The 18,357-nt window shown below is 61.7% G+C and overlaps 1 protein-coding gene across 3 annotated transcripts in view; it reads left to right on the top strand.

Moving 5' to 3' along the window:
- The window catches only part of GRM4 (glutamate metabotropic receptor 4), a 112,689-nt gene that overhangs the window by 56,480 nt on the left and 37,852 nt on the right, over nucleotides 1–18,357 (top strand). The gene's annotated exons all lie outside the window — the stretch shown is intronic.

Here is an 18,357-nt window from a genome sequence, read left to right as displayed (position 1 = left end):
ATGGGACAGGGACCAATATGGAATGGAGCTGAGCGGTTTCTTTGAGGCCAACCCTGTATTTAAACATCTTTGGCACCTGGTTTCGTGCCTGCTTGCCCGACAGATTCTGTGAGCACACACCCTCTCCACCTGCTACCTCCAACCTGCTCAGGGCCCGGGTTCTCTCTGCCTTCCAGGCTCAGTGCCAAGACCCCTCCTCCCTGCAGGCCCCTGACCCCTGGCCCCCACGCAGAGCTGCTCACCTGGGTGGGGATGGTCTTCCCTGGGGCTCACCGCCTGTCAACTCTCCCTCTGTCCCTTGCACTCGACTCTGGGCTCCTCGAGGCCAGGTCGGGACAGGACCTCATGGCTGTGTGCCCCTCGCCCTCCCCGACACACAGCGGGGCCCTAGCAGATGTTTGTAGGATGAACAAATAGCGAACAGATGACCAGCCCTGTGCCCTGGGGCATGTCACTGCCCTCTGGGCTTCCCTGTCTCTGCAGCAGGTGAGGCCCGTCCCCGGCTCCAGGACCCAGCTCTGACCCCGACAGGCTGCGTCCTCACGGCCATGGCCCTGACCACATTCTCCTCGCAAACAAAGGCCGCCAGGGCTTGTTCCCCGACCCTGACTCATTCTGAGAACACCCTTGGACACCCACGGACAGGGACGGACTTAGGATGCATGTCTCAGCAGGGCTGGAGTGGATGTCAAGTGGCGGCACTTAGGACTTGGGCGTTGGTTCAGGGGTGGGGGGGGGGGCAGCTGCAAGGGGACGGAGCCTGGAGCCTGCGGCCTTGCCCTGAATCATGAGATGGAGTTGACATTAGCGGAGGGAAGCAGGACGGGTCCTGCCGCTGGCTTGGTGTTTACAAGACACGGATGGCTCAAAGCATCGCCTCAGGGAGAGACCTCTGGACTGTCCCTCCAGCTGCCTCCTGGACTCGCAGCTCAGGGACCCGGCCGCTGGGGCCCGGTGTGCCCGGCCCGCTGACCAGGCAGTCTCCAAGGGTGTGGGGTGGGAGGGAGTCCTGCCCAGCAGCCAGTCCCCACCATCCTAGCTTATCAACCAGGCCACCCTGAACCTGAGACCCACTGCATCTTTTAAAAACTAAATTAAAAATTTAAAGAGAATGGAAGCGGGGTGGGGGGCAGAGAGAAACAGAAACATCGATGTGAGAGAAACACATCGATTTGTTGCCTCCTGCACAACCCCGACCAGGGCTGGGGATCAAACCTGTAACCCAGGTACATGCCCTGGAGCGGAATCGAACCTGTGACCCTTCGGTCTGCAGACCAACACTCTAACTGCTGAGCCGAACAGGCCTGGGTTCCCATCACATCTTTGGCTCCGCTGTACCGCCCGTCACTGTCCTGTGGGTGGGAATTAAGTGGACCTGGTGTGCGCACCTCCCGCGGAGCCGTGAGATCCATCCCTCGCTGGCCGAGCCTCCCAGCCGGCGCCCGGAGATGGGCAAGGTGCTGGCGTTAGTGCGACTGCTCGGTGGCTGTCAGATCAGCCTGTGTCCCGCTGTGACGATGAACCCTGCGCCTGTCTGGCCCCCTCGGGCATTTTGCCTGTCTGCTCTGATTTCTCTGCCACTCTGGGGCGCTGACACCTCTGTGTTGCGAGTCCTCGGGTTGAGTGGCATCAGGTCGCTCTTCCTGTCTCTCTGGCTGAGGTGCTCGCCCTGACCTCTCACGACGGGAGCAGCAGACAGAGTGACATCCGATCTGCCTCAGCTCGGCGGAGTGACGCGGGAAGATGTCAGACCCGAGCCCTTGCCACTCCGAATCCCATCCTTTCCCGCTGGGATGGAAGCAACCGCTTCTTTCCCTGGCCTCCTTCGCGGCACATGCTTGAGGGTTCCTTTGGGCTTAAAAAATCTGCCCTTTGCTGGCGGCAGCCCCTTCTGAGGCTTTGGCCTTCCGAGGCTGTCTTTTTGGACGGCGCAGTAGAGTGGAGTGATTGAGAGCTGGATGCTGTCCAGTGTGGCCGGTGTGGCTCAGTGGTTGAGCTCGACCCAGGCACCAAGAGGTTGCCGGTTCGATTCCTGATCAGGGCACATGCCCAGGGTGTGGGCCCGATCCCCAATGGGGGGCATGCAGGAGGTGGCCAATCAATGTTCTCTCTCATTGATGGCTCTGGCTCTCTCTCCCTCTCAAATCAGTAAAAAAAAAAAAAAAAAGCTGGTGCTGGCTCTGCCCCCGCAAGCTGTGCTGCCTCAAGCAGTCACTTAGGGTGTGTGCACCTCTGTCCGTCTGGCGAAGTGGGGTGTTAACAGTACCTGCCTTGTAGGTTGCTGTGAGCGCGAGGAGTTAACACATGTAAAGCTTTGGCACGGCCTGGGCCCTGCACTGAGCTGCCCGACCAGAGTGGAGGGGCATGGGGCCCTGGGCTGGGAGGCTGGCCCAGTTCTAGTCCTGGCTCTGTCTCTGGGTGTCTGTGTGACCCTGGGCTGGTCACTCTCCCTCTCTGAGCCTCAGTTTCATCCCCAATGTGGAGGTGATGTGTCAGGGGACGTCTGAGGGCTTCACGTCCTTCACCCACTTCCCTTGGCTTTTCTGTCTGCCACATGGAGGTCTGGGCACCGAGGGTGGCCCTGTGGCTTCCAGTGTCTGTTGTTCTTGGGCCCAGACCTGAGCACAAAGGAAACATCCACAGCGACCCACTTCCTCAGCCTCTCCAGCCTCCGGTTTCTTGAACTCATCCTTTGACAAATCTCTGCATTTTCTCCAAGTTCACTTTAGTGACCTTGTCTGTTCCTCCTGCCCTTGCCTGAGCCTCTCACTGTGTGGGCCTCTGCCCTCCCAGGTGCCCAGACGGGACGCCTGCCGGTCCCTTTCCCTTTGCTACAGAGCAGGTGCTGGAGGCCAGGACCTTTGCCCTCTCCTACCCCCAGAAAGCTCTCCCCCTGTTTGCTGATTACTGGACTTGAGCCTGTTTTTCTATCTGGGGTGGGGTCCCCAGCACCCCAAGTCCCCACTCGGCGCTCCTTGGTGTGTAGCAGAAGCAGGTCCCACCCTCTTCTCCGCAGCTCAGGAGGCCCTGAGAGCTCAGGCTGCTTCCCTCCCACCAGGCTCCCCGCTGCCGGCCGTCGGGGGTGGGCCTGTGGCCTCATTCCTACTCCCGTGGGCCCTTAGGCAGGTCACTTCCCCTCCCCGAACCTCCAGTGTTTCCCCCGCCACCCCAGGAAGGGGCTATGGGGTCCTCAGTGGCTCACGCTTGGGGACCCGCAGGGCCCACAGCCCTCCCCCCGTCTCTGTGCCCACCCCCAGTCCTCGCCCAGAGCCTCTGAGCCCGCAGGCTCTGCTCCTGCGCGGGCCCTCAGCCTGGCTGTGAGGACCCCTGCACTTCCCTTGGTTTTCATGTACATGTTTTTAGGGATCGTGTCATTATCTGTCCTCACAGGAGATGCCAGGCCCAGGACCCCCCTTGGCCCCTGCGCAGCTGCCCTGAGGATTGTCCCCATTTACAGGGGGAGTGACCAAGGCCTAGGCTACCCGAGGGCTTGTCCCAGCGTGGAAGGTCCATGCCACTCCGGCGCTGCCCAGCTCTGCAGCTCTAGGGGAGGGGGCAGAGCTCTCCTTTCAACCAGGGATCGGGGGTCCCTTCACCCCGCTTCCCCAGGGAGGCACTGGTGTCAGTCAGATGGACGGACCTAGGAGCACCCTCCCCACAGAGGGCCGGGGAAGGAGGAGGTGAGTGGCTCCTGTGGTGGGAGTGTGTGTGTGACAGGTGTCACCAGCCGAGTGTGGCCTGGTACCTGCCTGTCAGGGTCCTGTCTAAAAGTGGGCATAACCGGCCTGGGGTGGGGAGGGACACATGCCCTGGTGGTCACTCCTTCAGCGCCGGCCCCCGTCCTGCTCCTGGGCTTTCAGGGACTCAGAGGACAGAGTCCAGGCCTCCACACCGCAGCCTGCTCCAGGGGCCGTGCCGCGAGGAGGGGACGGCATCCTTCCTCCTGCTCCTCAGCCCTTCCGTCTGTCCTTCGCCTCAGCAGTGCTTCATTCAGTGAATAAATGTTTACTGAGCACCTACCGTGTGCCAGGCGTTGACTCAGACCCTGAGGGCACAGCTTGCAGTAAACAAGTGAGCACATCACGGTGTGAGGTGAATTCACACGGGAGCTGTGGGCATCCCAGGAAGAGGAATGCGGCATCAGGGGGCAGAGGGCAGCGGGTCAGGGGAGGCCTCTCTGCAGAGGTGCAGAGTGGTGTGAGCCCTGCAGAGACCTGTGGGGAGAGGGCCCCAGGCGGAGGAACCAGCGAGGGCAACGAGGTGGGGCCTGCCTGGCATTTGGGGAATGGCCAAGAGGCAGGAGCAGAATGAGCCAGGGGAGAGGCAGGGAGGGAGGGCAGGTCCGTGGGCCTCTGAGTCACCGTGAGGACTTACTTCGGTTTTGCTCCGAGTGAGATGGGGCCAGCGGAGGGCTGTGCGCAGAGGAGCGTGCGGATGGACTGGGGCTTGATGGGACAGATTTGGGAAGTGCTTTGGATCTGAGCCCACTGGGCTTGTGGTCAGGTTGCGCGTGGGCTGAGGGCAGCGGCGTCCGCAGACCTGCCTGACCTCAGCACCACGGACAGCAGCACCGCCCCGGGGCGAGGCCTCCAGCACCGCCCCGGTCAGCTCAGGTCCCCAGCGAACGGCCAGTTCTCCGGGTCCTGGCCAGTCTGTGGACACTGAGCAGACAGCCGCATCTGCAAAGTGCAGCTCCCTTCCCCTCAATTTTGTTAAAAATTTTTTTAGCCAAATATGTTTATTTCTGGGAATTGCTGCAAATGCTTCTGGGGATGAGGTGGGTCTGAAGCAGTTTTACAGCTGGGATGAGATTTGGGAGGCAAGCGTCTCCAAGTCTGCATCTGGCTAAGGGCAGCGGCGGAGGAGAGTGCGGTGGGGGAGGGGTCTTCCTTGGGCGGGGGGAGCCTTGAAGAAGGGGTGGGTCAGTCCCAGGGGAGCAGGAGGGTGCTCTGGGTAGGGGGGCTTCGTGCTGAATTTGGTTCTTCATGCCACCTCCTTCTGAAGGTGAGGAGGGTCAGCAGGCCCACCTGAGGGGGTGAGCGAGCCATGCCCAGTGCTGCCCCCAGGCCTGGGGTTCGCCGTGTGTCTTTGGACAGGCCCCTTCCTTTTTGGTTCTCGATTTCTCCATGTGTAAAGTGACGATAACTGTAGTCCCTCCTGTGTTGGTTCTGAGAGTGACGGCAACAGGTGAACTAGCCATCGGAAAGGCCACGAAGGGGAGGGGGCTGCCTCTGGGCTCAGACCCCGGGGTGAGCCCTTGGCCTCTTCCTGCGTGGGGCTGTCCTGCGTGGGGCTGTCCTGTGTGGGGCTGTCCTGCGTGGGGCTGTCCTGTGTGGGGCTGTCCTGCGTGGGGCTGTCCGGCGTGGGGCTGTCCGGCGTGGGGCTGTCCTGCGTGGGGCTGTCCGGCGTGGGGCTGTCCTGCATGGGGCTGTCCGGCGTGGGGCTGTCCGGTGTGGGGCTGTCCTGCGTGGGGCTGTCCTGCGTGGGGCTGTCCTGCGTGGGGCTGTCCTGCGTGGGGCTGTCCGGCGTGGGGCTGTCCGCCGTGGGGCTGTCCTGCGTGGGGCTGTCCTGCGTGGGTCTGTCCGCCGTGGGGCTGTCCTGCGTGGGGCTGTCCTGCGTGGGGCTGTCCGGCGTGGGGCTGTCCTGCGTGGGGCTGTCCGCCGTGGGGCTGTCCTCCGTGATGATGTCTTCTTTCTCCCCGCCGCCCATGGTGCATGCTGCCCGTGCTCCATTTTGCTATAGACAGAGTGGTCATGTGGATATCTCTGCAAATTCTCATTTTTAGTGAGTCAGGAGGCCTTGGGATGGGAGAGGAAGGAGGACAAAGTGACAAGGAAGAGAAGAGGGGGGAGAAAGGAAACAGAGGAGGTGGAGTAGGGGCTGCAGAGGGGTGGGGGAGGGAAGCCCAGGCCCCATGTTCCACTGCCCTGGGGCTGCCGGCCAGCCTGTTACACCCACAGGGCAGAGAGTGAGGCAACTGGTCAGTCACGAGGCAGGGGGAGGGAGAGAGGGGTGGAGGAGAGGGAGAAGGAGGGAGGAGGAGGGAGAAGGAGGGAGGAGGAGGGAGGAGGAGGGAGGAGGAGGGAGGAGGAGGAGAAGAGGGTTGGGGAGGGGAAGGTGAAGGCAGCAGAGCTCTGGGTCGTGGGGCTTGGTTCTCTTCTCAGTACATTGGACGCGATACCTAAGACGGGTGTTTGGGAGGAGCTAATGAGAGAACATGTGAAAATATTCACTGAGGAGTGCTGCATGAACATGAGGGAGCGAGGACTCATGGGGAGCAGGGCGTGTTTGAGCGTGTGTGTGAGTGTGTGTGTGTGTGCATGTGAGTGTGTGTATGCAAGTGTGTATGTGTGAGTGTGAATGTGTGAACGTGTGAGTGTATGTGAGTGTGTGTGTATGTGTGTGTTGTGAGTGTGAGAGTGTGTGAGTGGGGGGAGAAGACAGGAAGAGGAAGGTGGAGGGACAGGAGCTGAAGATGGGGCATGGAGACCTTCTGGACAATAAGCCAGCTCTTAATTAATGAATTAGTCCATTTATTCCTTTATTTGTTAATTAATTAATTAATTAACTCTTCCTTTAGCATCTGTCATCTACGTCGCAGGTGGATGTCTGGTCCCTGAGGGCAGGAGTCCTGTGTTTCCTATTCATGGCTGCACCCCAGTGTCCAGGACAGTGCCTGGCACAGGGGTGCTTGGGAAATCGTGGCTAGCTCGGTGCTGCCCTGTGCCTGGAGCTGAGGCCGGTGGGCACGGTGGCGTCTAGCCCATCACTTCCGTGCATGGTGCTGATACAGTAATTGAGACACTGGGATGCTCTGGGCACCTGGGGGAGGTGGGGGCTGAGCTGACTCCCCAGGAATAGACAGGAGCTGGCACAAAGGCAGAGGGAACAGCCCGAGCAAGGCCCGGAGATGGGAACTCCTGTCTGATGTGGCAGGTGCTGTTGGACGAGAGGCTGGTGGGACATGAGGCTGCAGGGCCTCAGGACTGGGCCGAGGAGCTTGGACTTTGCCCCGAGGGAGTGAGAGCCACTGAGGAGCCAGGGAGGGGAGTGACGGGTGGGCTGGCAGGGCTGGTGGAGAGTTGGGGGCCGGGCTGGGCGGGCTGAGGTCTGCAGGCGCAGCTCGGGTCTGGCGAGCGGGGTCAGGAGTGGGTTTGTGCCGTGGTGAGGCCCTGTGGGCACCGTGTGTGAGTGGGTGTGCTGGGCGGCCTGGGGCCTGGTTTAGCTCAGAAAGGAGCTCTTGGTCCCGGGCAGCCCACCCGGGGTATAAATGCCCCCATGACATGGGTCCCTACTGACCTTTAGTGCCCAGGTTCCCAGAACGTCCCTCGTACTGCAACCCGGGACAGTTCCACACTAGGAAAAGCTGTCCCAAGTACCTGTTGAGAAAAACTAGGGTTGCAGCGTCCCCTCCCCGGCTCTGGTGTACAGGTTGAGGGTCCGCTGAGCACCCTCCCCAGGCCCCGCTCCTGGGCTCCTCCTGAGCCCACTCAGCCTGCTCCAGGGACTCAGGCCTAGAGCCCTCCTCTCCTCTCCCTGGTCCCAGCCTGTCCCCTCCCGTGACTGGCCACACGGGCCCCCGGCTGCAGGGCCCCAAGCCTTTCCCCGGCAGTGTCGGGGGAGCCCAGGCAGCGGTGGCTGTGCAGAGGTGAGCACATCTGGGCCTCAGCCCTGAGCTTCGCCCTTCAGCTTGCACTGCCCTGCGCCTCGGGAAAGCCCTCGCGGTGCGCTGGGTCAGACTGTCTGCCTGTCCTCACTGTGGGGGCCCCCACCCCACCACCGTCCTCCACGAAGGTCAGATTATGGGGCACACTCACGCACTGTCTCCGTCTTCCCTCCCAGGTGTGGTCAGTGGCCCCATTTCCTGGCTGGGGGAGCCCAGGCCTGGTGGGGTGAAGGGATGGCCCCGGACACCGCCAGCAGCAGGGCCCCCCCAGGCTCCCCTTCTCTGCGGGTCCTGCCCTTCTGCCACGGAAAGGGTCAGCCAGCCCCTTGCCGCTCTCCCCCTGCCTGGCCCAAAGAGGAAGGGTGGGGGCTGGTGCGGGGGAGGGTCCCGCAGGGCTTCACTGCCCCCGCCTGCTTGTGGCCGGGTGGGCCCGAGCCCGCGCCAGCAGGAGACATGCTCCGCCTGCCTGGGTAATTACGCCTCAACATTTCATTTCACTAGTCAGTTTCCGCTTCCTGGGGATGTGGGCTCCTGCATATTTCATCCTGGCCTGCAGCTGCCTGTTCCTCTCCCGCCAAATTGAAGACCTGCTGCTGGCCCCTAGCCTGGCCCCTCCCTGCCCGCGAGCCTTGGTGCCCGCTGTGGGGCTGCGAGGTCATCTCTCCACGCCCCTGCCCCACACAGGGGTCTCCGCCACCAGCCCAGGCTGGCCCCTCTTCGCCAGGGGTCTGGGGTGAAGAGGCCAGGCACACAACAGTGCTGGAAATTAGGCTCAGTTCAGCCAACACTGACTTTGTGACTGGCACTCTGCTGGAAACCGGGGAGTCAGAAATGAGGAAGACTGTCTCCGGGAAGGGGCCTATGGGCTAGAGAAAACAGACAGTATTGTAGTAACAGCAAACACATATTGAGTACGTATGTGCTCTAAGCACCTTGCATGTATTAACTCACTTATCTTCACATTCTATTAGGAGGAGACAAGTCCCAGAGAAGTTAAGTAACTTGTCCAAAGTCACACAGCTAAGAAGTGCAGAGCTGGGATCTGAACCCAGGTGACCTGGCTGCAGCCCTCACGCCCTGAAGCATAATTACAGAACCAACTGCAGCTCAGGCAGAGGCTCGAGAGCCCAGCGGAGAGGGTGTGATGAGAGCCTGAGTGGGCAGCGACTGGGGAGGGTCTGGGGTGTTTCGGGACATGGGTGGGGCTGAGCAGGTGGAGAAGCAGGAGGTGTCTGGGAGCGGGACGAGCCAGAGCTCAAGGGTGGCAGAGTGGGAGCTGAGGTGAAGGGCCTGCTGTGGTAGCGCGTGGAGTCCGAGGCTGAGGAAGGGGCGAGAGGCTGCTGCGTGACCTCACCCCCGGGGGACCACTGGGCTCGGGGCAGATGGGGGAGGGGTGGGAGTCTTGTTCTGAGTGGCTCCTGGGCAGAGGACTCTGAATGAACTCTCAGCAGTTCTGGGTCAGACTCTCCTTCTCTGAACTAAATCTGAGAAATGGGTGGATTTCTCTCATTCTTGCCACTGAGAGTGGGGGAAGGTGGGGCCAGCGGGCGGCCTGGGGTAGGGCAGTGGTCTCCCAGGATGGCTTGGGTGGGGCAGGCCCAGAACCAGCCATCTCTGTGCTCTGCTCCCTCCAGTCCCTGCCCCCCTCACCTGCCTCCAAACACCTTTGTTTCCTTTTCTACTCTTTTCCTCCTTTCTCACTTCAGATGGGTTTTACCCAAATGGGTTTGTGTTAAGATATTAGGTCGATCACTTGTCTGATTTCACTCTGCTCAGAGCTGCAGGCCATGACGGATGCTGCTGCGCAGCGCCCCCTGGGGGTGGACGGCAGCCCCTACTCAGGCCTGAGCCCAGCTGCTGCGACTGTCACCCAAAGCCTGCATTCTCCCCTCCCCACATGTCCCCCCAGGCCAGGCCTGTGCACAGGTGATCCCTTTAATCCGACAGCAGCCCTGCTTGTTGGGGTGGGGATAATGCGTCCCATTTTACAGGTGTAGAAATGGAAGTTCAGAGAGGGTGGGTGAAGTGGCTTTTGTGACAAAGCAAGTAGGTGACTGAGATGGGACAGGGGCCCTGCCTGTGCCCAGGCTCAGCCCTGTGTCACACCAGGCCAGCCTTCTGGTGTCTGTGCCCCTGCACCCCCAGATCCAGCCCATTTCTCTGTGGGGGCAGGGCTGGGCATGAGTGGAGGGTCTGGTGGGCCTGGGGAGAGGGTTTCGGAGAAAATTCAGGACTCGGCCTCAGTCGGGGCTCCTGAGGCTGCTCGGCGTGCAGTTGTTGGCTGACAGGCACGCATGTCTCCATCCAGTCAGCTCCCGTGCCCATGGGTGCTCCCCAGCCAGGCCGCCTGTGCGCCGGCAGCAAAGGGGAGGCATCACTGGTGCCGAGGTGTGGCTCGGGCTGGTCTGGCTGGTGGCTCTGGGGAGGTGTGGACACACGACTCGTGTGCCAGTGTGCGTAGGTTTGTGGCTGTGTGACTGTGTAGGGTGTGACTGAAAGGCTGGGTGTGATGAGTATGGTTGTGTGAAGCTGTGTGGCTCTGAGTGAGCTTGTGTGGCTGCGTGGCTGTGGGAGGCGTGGCCTGTGTGTGGCTGTGGGAGGCGTGGCCTGCGTGGCTGGGAGGTGTGGCCTGTGTGGCGGTGGGAGGCGTGGCCTGTGTGTGGCTGTGGGAGGCGTGGCCTGTGTGTGGCTGTGGGAGGCGGGGGCCTGTGTGTGGCTGTGGGAGGTGTGGCCTGTGTGTGTGTGTGCTGAGATTGTTTAGGAAACAAAGGACGCGTGTCCTGCCCTGAACAGTCCCAGGGCCTCTGAGTGATGGACCTGCGTTCTTCCCAGCACCTGTCTCTCTGGTCCCCAGAACACATGGACCTCATTAGCCTGGCTCCTAACCTGAGCTGGGTGATGAGGTCCCTGTCCTTCCAGCTCCTGCTCTGCTGCTCCAGCAGCCTCACCCCACTCGGGCTTGCCCACTCCGGGCAGACCCGGGCCTTGGCTCCTGGAGGCAGACCTGGGCCTTCACAAACACCATCCTGTTTGATCCGCACTCCAACTTCACAGTATGGTTTCTTTAAGTCCTTCCCTATTTCACAGATGGAAAGCCTGATGCTCAGAGAGGCTGCATAACTTGTCTAAAGTCACACAGCCAGGAGCGGTAGCCACCATCCTCTGGAGGACTGGGAAGCTGGGCACCGGGCAGTGTTCACGCTGTGCACGCCCTCTGGTGCAGTGCATCAGGGAGACCCCTCTGGGTGCGAGGCCAGGTGACTGTCCTCTGCCTGGGGCCCATGCCCCCTGCTGCACGTCTTTCTCTACAGGCCCCGGGCCTGTGGACCCGCCCTTCACTCAGCTACCCTCTCCTCTCGTTCTGTGTTCACATGTATTCCCTAAGTGCTCATAGCAGGGGATTCGCATCCAGGTGGAGAGGAGGCCAGGCTGAGAGGTGTCCAGGTGTCTGTGACGCCCAGCCCACGCGTGTGCATGGAGCTCACGGCGGGTCCTGCCAGGGCAGACACAGGGGTGGATTATCTTTTAGCCCAGAGCCTGGCACGAAGTAGGTGCTAAGTGCAAAGTGGATGCCCCATGTGTGTGCACAGGCATCTGGGCACTCAGCGTGACCAGGTGGTGACACAGAAGGGAGGTTGCAGTGGGCTGTGGGGTTAGGGAGGCTCTCAGGAGGTGGGAGGGTTCGAGCAGGAGCAGGTGCCTGTCCCAGATCCCTGCAGAGCCTGTGCCCACACCCATGCTCGCAGCTCCTGCCAGGCTGCTCTGCTGGCTGGTCACTCGAGGGCTAATTCCTCCAGGTAGCATGGATCGCTGCCAGTCCTGGGCAGGCACCACCTGCGTGCTGGGTCCCATGAGGCCTCGAGTGGAGAGGCAGTTGCCAACAAGATGACCGAGTTCCAGAAAGGGAAGGGCTACACGGAGGAGCCAGAGGGTCCCTGACCAGCCCAAGGGTCCTCCTGGCGGAGGGAGCTGCCTCTCAAGCCTGTGGGGAGCAGATGTATAGGATGGTGAGTTCTGGTCGGGACCATGGTGAGGTTGGATGTGTAGACCCAAGGAGGAAATGCAGGCCTTGAGTATCTCTCTCTCTCTCTCTCTCTCTCTCTCTCTCTCTCTCTCTCTCTCTCTCTCACACACATGCATACACACACGTTCACATGCACACACACGGGATCCACGGAGGCAGGGAGCCATGTGTCAGATTTGTGCTTTAGAATCTAGAGGCTGGAATGGAGACTGGATGGTGGGAGTGGGCCTGGAGCAGGCACAGAAAGGTGTGGTGCCAGGAACCAGGCCTGAACCCTGCCTCTGTCTCTCGCCCCTGCGGACCCCCAGAGCCAGCTGGAGTCCACCCCCTCACTGTCCTGCCCACCCTGGAATAGCCTCAGGTTAGGGGCATTCACTCAGGGCTTGGGTGCTTTTCCAACCTCGAAAGACCCCTCTGGCTGCAGCACTGCTGCCTGGAATCTGCCGTAGAGCTCCATTTATCTAGGCACAGGCCGAGTGGCTCAGTGGTTGAGCTTCGTCCCATGCACCAGGAGGTTGCTGGTTCAATTCCCGGTCAGGGCACGTGCCTGGGCTGTGGACTTAATCCCCAGTGGGAGGCATGCAGGAGGTGGCTAATTGATGTTTCTCTCTCATTGATGTTTCTATCTTTCCCTCTCTCTCTAAAAATAATAAATAAACACATTTTAAAAAAAGTAGCACCTTATTAGTCATCGACCCTTCTGAGTAGCTAGCTTCCTTTGCTGAGTGCAAATTTGGGGAGAAGGCTGATTTTGGAGTGGGAGGGAAGGAGGGAAGGACTGTGCAAGCACGTGTGTGTGTGTGCATGTGTGCGTGCATGCCTATGTGTGTGCGTGTATGCATGTGTGTGCATGTGTGTGTGCGTGTATGCATGTGTGTGCATATGTGTGTGCGTGCATGCCTATGTATACATGTGTGTGCATGCATGCCTATGAGTGTGTGTGCATGTGTGTGTGAGGCCATGCAGTCCAGGGTGACTCCAGCCTCCCTCACGCCTTCCCCCACCTCCCTCTCTGCTGGGAACCTAGGGGACTGGGGACCCCCTGGGTTGTGTAAACCCTGCTTTCTCTCCACTTTGCAATTTGCTGCCTTCACATTTTGCTGTAATGTAGATTTTTCCGCTTGATTTCCTAGCATTTGTCTTTTCCTTGTTTTTCTCCCCTTTTAAATTTAAAAGGCTGCTTGCTTGGACTGCGAGGACAGGCCTGGCTGTGCCCTCTGCACGGTTGGGCCGCAGGGAAATGCTCCAGAAGACGTTTTCCTCCCTGCCCTGGAGCCAGAGCTGGGCGCTGCCCAGGCAGAGCGAGCAGCCAGGGTTGCAGAATGTGACCCAGGGCCCTGGCGCCGGAGCAAGAAGGAGGTGGGCTCCAGGCCCCAGGGAGCTGTTGGTTGTGGTGCCCTGTCTTGGTGACCTGGGCCACCTCCCTGCCTGTGGGCTGGCCTTTTAGCCCCTCCCTGGGCAAGGCTCTAACCTTGGGGCCTTGGGGCCTGGCCAGGGTAGGTCTCCTGGTGAGAGATGAATGCGGAGTTGGAAGAAGGCTGAAGGAACGTGAGAGGGATGCCCGAGCCTGGGGGATGTGGCTGTGATGAGCCAGGTCCCCTGGGATGGGCGTGGCAAAGGCAGGCCGCTCCAGTCAGAGGCCTTTCTGCTGCCCAGGCCACCAGGGCGGGGGTGCGAGGGCAGGAGACCTGGGGGCTGCTTGCAGGACGGTGGGAGACTTGTTTAAATAGGCGGAGTGGGAGAGCCATCCGGTGGGGCAGGGAGGTGCTGGGAGGAGGATGCTGAGCACAGGTGTGATGATCGCACTGGGCACTGGGGAGACACCTCCAGGTGGAAAGCGGGTGGCTGGCGGCCCTCAGTGTGCCTGCACCTTTCCGAGGGCCAGTCCTCAGACAGGCTCCCTGGACCACCTGTGCTGACGGAGGGTCCAGGCTTGGACAAGCCAGGCAGTGGAGGGCAGGAAAACAAGGTAATTTCAGCAGAGCGCCCTCACCAGGGGTGGGATTTATAGTCCAGTGTTGTCAGCCCCTGGCTCTCAGGCAAGGCAGCAGCTCCGGGAGGAGTCTGGGCAGAGTCCACACCTGCCTGCCTCTCCAGCAGCCTGGCCGGCCTGAGCTGCCCTGTCCTCGGGGAGGCTGGCCAGGCCAGAGCCGTCCTCAGGGGAAGGAGCCGGCTGGCTGGCAGCCCCGGGTGCCCCCTCCCCCCAGGTGTGCTTTGGATGCCACTGGGCTGGGAGTGGCCGAGTGGCCCGTTTCATAGAAGGACACAGGGCGGCTGGGGTTCCCGGGGGTGTTCTCCGCCAGGCAGCACACGCGAGGACTGTCCCTTGTGTCTGAGAGCTTGTCTGGCCTGGGTCCTGGTGTCCACGTGACCAAGCATTTGCATTTTGCCATATTTGCCTCTGGTTATTCTGAGGAAGTAAACGGACTGCCTGGAAGCCCCGCAGGGAGCCCGTCCCTGTCCTGTCCTGCCCCGGGGCAACCACGACTCTGGGGTGGTGGGACCCCTTGTCCCGTGCAGTCACTCAGTGCGCATTTGTGGGGCGCCCAGTACGTGCAGGCCCTGCTCCAGGCGCCGGGAGACCGCAGAGGCTCCCACAGACAGAATGTCCTGCCTCCATGCAGCTCTGCGTGTGCACGGGTGTGTGCGCGTGTGTGTGCGTGTGGCAGGCGGTACATCTCAGCGTGTGGTCTTCACACGACCTGCTGCAGTTTACTCTTCAGTAACTTCCCCGGATGTTGCCGGCCGATCACGAGGGCTGTTTTAACACTGGGACTCCGGAACAGCCCATGGCCCAGCACACCACAGTGTATCTTGTGGAATATTCGTGTCCCCTCCTAGCTGCTGTTTCAGGCAGCGCTGCGGTGAGCGGGCTTCCTGCCGGGTCCCGCGCCCTGCGCGTCTCTGGGAGGAGTGGGAGCACATGCTGGCCTGTGGGCGCTCAGCCTGTCTACGGGACATCACCACCAGGTGACACTTCTTCGTCACACTGTCCACTCTCTTGCAGCAAGGGCAGGGCCTTGAGGGGTGGGACCAAGGACAGGCCAGTTTTGACTGGAGGAATGGCACCAGGCGGGGGCAAGGTGTGGAGCTGGGGGTGAGCAGGGCCCTCCTGCAGGGCTGGGTGAGGGCGGTGGGAGCTGGGGAGCTGGGAGAGGTGAGTGGGCTGCTGGGGCCTGGAGGGACGGGGTGCGCCGCCTCACTGCGGGGGCTCTGCTTTCAGTGACGCGGGGAAGCGGTCGGAGAGCTGGCCTGGATTCCAGCCCCCGGTGCAGTGGCGAGAGCTCAGCTGGAGGGGCTCTGCCCCCGCTGTGTGCCCCTGGGCAAAGCACTGCCCGGCTCTCGCCTGTCTCCCCGCGGCAAGTCCAGCTTGGGCAGGAGGTCTCTGAGGGCCCTGCTACCCAGGTGCTCACGTTCTTGGCAAGTGGCTGTGGCTTCCTGCCGGCCCTGCAGGAGGAAGCACTGGCCGGTGGGTGGCTGCTGGGTGCTGGCCAGGGGCTGGGTGCTGGTCACAGTCTGGGTGCTGGCCAGGGACTGGGTGCTGGCCACGGTCTGGGTGCTGGCCAGGGGCTGGGTGCTGGCCATGGGCTGGGTGCTGGCCATGGTCTGGGTGCTGGCCAGGGGCTGGGTGCTGGCCAGGGGCTGGGTGCTGGTCACAGTCTGGGTGCTGGCCACGGTCTGGGTGCTGGCCAGGGGCTGGGTGCTGGCCAGGGACTGGGTGCTGGCCAGGGACTGGGTGCTGGCCACGGTCTGGGTGCTGGCCAGGGGCTGGGTGCTGGCCAGGGACTGGGTGCTGGCCTCGGTCTGGGTGCTGACCAGGGGCTGGGTGCTGGGTGCTGGCCTGTAGAGTGAGGGGCTTGTCAAGGGGGATCCAGAAGGGCCTAGGCACCATGGGGAACCCCAGACTCCCCCATGCTCCCTCCCTCCTTACGATCCTGTGCCAGGAGCTGGGGATGTTGGAGGGTTCCAGCCTCTGCCCAGAGGTAGGGAGTGGGCTTGTTTCTCGTGAGGTGGGTTTGATTTGACCCTATTTACTGTCAGTGTGGACTCATTGGTTCTTATTTGACCCATGAGAGACTGGGGGAGAGGAGTGGAGTGTGGAGAGGTGCCCCCCTTGGGGGAGAGGTTTGAAGAGGCGCCCAGGGCAGTGTCTGCCGTGGTCCCCACGGTGATGAAGCCACGGCAGGGGCTGGACACAGGAGGGCTGGTGGGCTTGGTGTGTGCCTCGGGGTCTTGCCAGGGGTGGGGGTGACTGCAGGAGATGGGGTCAGGGACCCAGGGACCAGGCCTCCCCTTCCCTGCCCATTGCAGTCCCACTTCCCGGAGCGTGGGCTCTGTCGGGTGCCTCAGCTCCTCTGAGCCTGTCTCCTCGTCTGTAGGAGGGGCTGTCAGCACCGCCCCCGGTGTGAGGAGTCCCCGAGGGCCAGCGTGCGGGGTCCTGCCCCGGCCCCTCAGTCCTCTCTGGCTACAGAGGGCAGGAGGGCAGATGCTGTGCCCCCACTGCTGGAGCTCGTGCCACCCCCGCGAAGCCCCGTGTGTCCTGCTCGGGGCCCATTGGCACTGGGCTTCTCCTTTGGGGGCAGCGGCGGTGGGTGCTTACCCCAGGTCCGCTGCTGTGCCAGGCTCACAGGCCCCAGGTGTCCCTGGACTCCACACCCAACCCCTTCCACGTGGCCTTGGTCACGACACAGTGGACGGCTTGAAGGGATGGCTGAGGGAGGACGGCGGCCTGCAGTCCAATCCCTGCTCTGCCCGCACCTGCCTGTGTGACCTTGGGAGAGCCACTTAACCTCTCTGTGCCTCAGTTTCCTCACCTGTATGTTGGAGCTGTGCTGATGCTGCCTACCGTAGATAAAGGTGACGTAACACCTCAGAGAAATAGTCACCATGGGCTAGACGCTGCCCAGGCTCACCGAGTGCTGCGTACCCCCAAACCCTCATCCAGCCCCCAGTGTGGTTGTAAGAATATCACACCTGGCTCAGACCACGCTCAGTCTGGAGTGCCCGTGACTCTCATCCTCGCTGACAGCTGTGGTCACCTGAGGCCTCTTCACCAGCAGAACGGAGCACACGGGGTGCCGGGGTGTCAGGCAGGCACCCACAACCTGCGGGAGCATTGCCCAAAATGACACCTTAACCTAAGAGTTCCTCCCTGTCAGAGGACAATGAACCCCCGTCCCTGCCCCTCCCCCTGCCCTGGGGCCCCTCCCTCCCTCCAGCAGCCAGGTGGCTCACCTCACCCCAGCCAGATGGGGGCAATGTTCTAACTGGAGAACAGCCACATGGAGGGTTCAGCTCGAGCGGAGTCTGCCCGGCCGCCAGCGCTGTGGCAGTGGACCGGGTCCCTTCGGCTCTCCCGGTGACCACGGACTAAAGGGGCCCAGTCCTGCCCAAGGACCCGTGGTCCCTCTCTCCCGTCCTTCCCCATGAGCTCCTGCCCCTGCTCCTCTCTGGAGCTTGGGGGTTCTCTGGGTGGCTTAGGGGAGGAGTGAGGAACTTGGCCTGCCTGGAAGAGGCAGACAGTAAGGAGGCTGGGTGCTGGGAGGGTGGGGGCAGAGGGCATGCTGCCGTGCCCGCTGCAGAGGGACAGGGATGTGGGTGTGTGTTTGTGGCCCCAGGCCCAGCAGGTGCCTGGCATGGAGCTGCCTCCCTGCTACACCCTGTACCCTGTTCTCCCAAGTGTCCCCCACGTGGCTGCTCACACCTCCTCCCTCTAAGACCCAGCTCAGGGTCTCCGCCTTTGGGCAGACTTCCCTGGTTACCAACTGTGCCCATAGGTAGAAGTCCTTGGGTGGAGCTGGGTGTTGGCACCTCTCCCCATGGGCTGGTGCTTGGGTTGGGTCCCGGTCACTGGGACTCTTGCAGCCCAGGCCTCGGCACAGAGGTGCAGGGAGCTGTGCAGAGGCCTCGGGTCGCCCCAGCCTGGCCAGGAGGCCACTGGGAGGCCCAGGGGTGCCCAACCGAGGTGGATGGTTTGAGGCATTGGTTGGAGGTAGAGCTGGGCCAAGACCCTTGAGTGGGACTCAGAGGTGGGTGATGGCCTTAATAACAGATTTGGCTTCATTAAGAATAATCCTTCCTGCTTTTCCCTCACCTGAACCCTGACTCGCTCCCACTGCGAGTCCATCCCAAGTAAGAGGAGCGGAGGCTGAGGTGTCAAGACACCAGCCAGGCCAGGCTGGGAGCCAGAGAGCAGACCCCTGTGGGTCCTGCGCGTGCCCGGGAAGGCACCTGGGAGACCTGGACGGTCACCGAGCTGGGCTGCAGCATCGCTGCCCAGGATGTGTGGGCATCAGTCCGCAGCCGTGCACGCTGCTCTTTCCTCCGAGCCGGGGCCTGGGGGTGTGCGTGTGGGTGTGGGGGCGCTGGTGGCCCACGGAGGGGGAGTGCTCTCATTCTCAGACCCACTCCGCCAAAGATCCTTGTGATGTAGTTACAATGAAGAGTCAGGGTCTCCTAAGCACTTACCAGGTGCCAGATACTGTTTACATGCGTTACCCCAGCTTTACAGCAACCCAGTGAAGTGGGTGGTATTATCTTCACTTTACAGATGATGTATTTGAGACACAGAGAGGTTCAGGAACTGCCTTGAGGTCACACCGCAGCAAGAAGCAGAGCTGAGATTTGAACCCAGGCAGACTAGCTACTTAACACGATGCTGTACTGC

Source organism: Molossus molossus, unplaced genomic scaffold (assembly GCF_014108415.1).
Source record: "Molossus molossus isolate mMolMol1 unplaced genomic scaffold, mMolMol1.p scaffold_m16_p_8, whole genome shotgun sequence".
Classification (NCBI taxonomy): domain Eukaryota; kingdom Metazoa; phylum Chordata; class Mammalia; order Chiroptera; family Molossidae; genus Molossus; species Molossus molossus.
This window is presented reverse-complemented; position numbering and strand designations above follow the sequence as displayed.